Source organism: Aplysia californica, unplaced genomic scaffold, assembly GCF_000002075.1.
Source record: "Aplysia californica isolate F4 #8 unplaced genomic scaffold, AplCal3.0 scaffold00010, whole genome shotgun sequence".
Classification (NCBI taxonomy): Eukaryota; Metazoa; Mollusca; class Gastropoda; order Aplysiida; family Aplysiidae; genus Aplysia; species Aplysia californica.
The window spans coordinates 205965-207119 of NW_004797280.1; positions in this window are offsets into that span (position 1 = coordinate 205965).

Below are 1155 nucleotides of genomic sequence, written 5' to 3' on the forward strand. Positions count from 1 at the left end.
CACGGCCCCTCCGAGATTTTTCGCCCTTGTCCGAGAAGGCTAGGTGTAGATCTTTCCTACCAGAAGATCAGGGGTGTGGCAAAAAGACAGCTGCAAAAAGGAGTCAAGGAGAAGCAGTAGACTGGCTGCAGAAAGAGTCCGGAGCCCAGAGGAGGGGGCAAAGGAGGTTCTGAGTACAACGACAATTGAGCCGAACAAGAGCCTCACTCTCGCTCCAAGATTTCTTCCTGGAGTCCACCAGGCCCATTAAGGAAACCAAAAAATCATAGTCATTATCATAATCATTATCATAATAATAATACTAATAAAAATATAATAATAATAATAATACTAATAATAATAATGATAATGATAATAATAATAATAGTAATAATAATACTAGTCTTAAAAAATAACCATAATAGATAATCATTATCATAATAATAACACTAATAATAATAAGAGTAACAATAACAATAACAACAATAATAATAATAATAATAATAATAATGCATAATAATAATAATTCATTCGTTAGTAGCACTCTTATATATTCATTTCAATTTCAGCCATATAATATTCTCTTCATGTTTTCTCTCCTACGTCTATGTGTCCCAAAGGAACCTTTGTGACGTCACAGAGGTGAAGTTTGCACGGGAGGAGGTGCGTTCATCAATAATTCTCACAAGCCACAAATTTTGGCAGGAATTCTTTCGAGGAAAAACGGATCGATCGGGAGAAGCCATATTTTTCTTAACGGGTACTTACTGCATCCAGAACTACGATAATATTCCAGAAGAGTTTGTGCCCTCTTAAAGCCAGTATAAGTCCTGCAACTATTATTTGCACAGAGACGCCTGTGTTCTATTTTGGAAGTCTCTATACCCCCCTCCCGTTTCCCCGCCCTCCCCATTATTATGAAAAAACCTGGACACCCCCCCCCCCAAACCAGCCTGAAAAATATCCCTTACGTACACGGAAAGTCAGACACACTGAAATGCTTTTAAGCTGGCTTTGTTGTTGGTTCTTACAAAATTGAAGAACATATTCTTATCCAGAGATATACTTCTTTTCCCCTACACCTGCTTGATTAATAATTATAATGGTTGCTTGAGCGTTTGTGTTAGAAAATCTGTGCATCTAATGTTTATTCATACACATTTTTTTTGGGGGGGG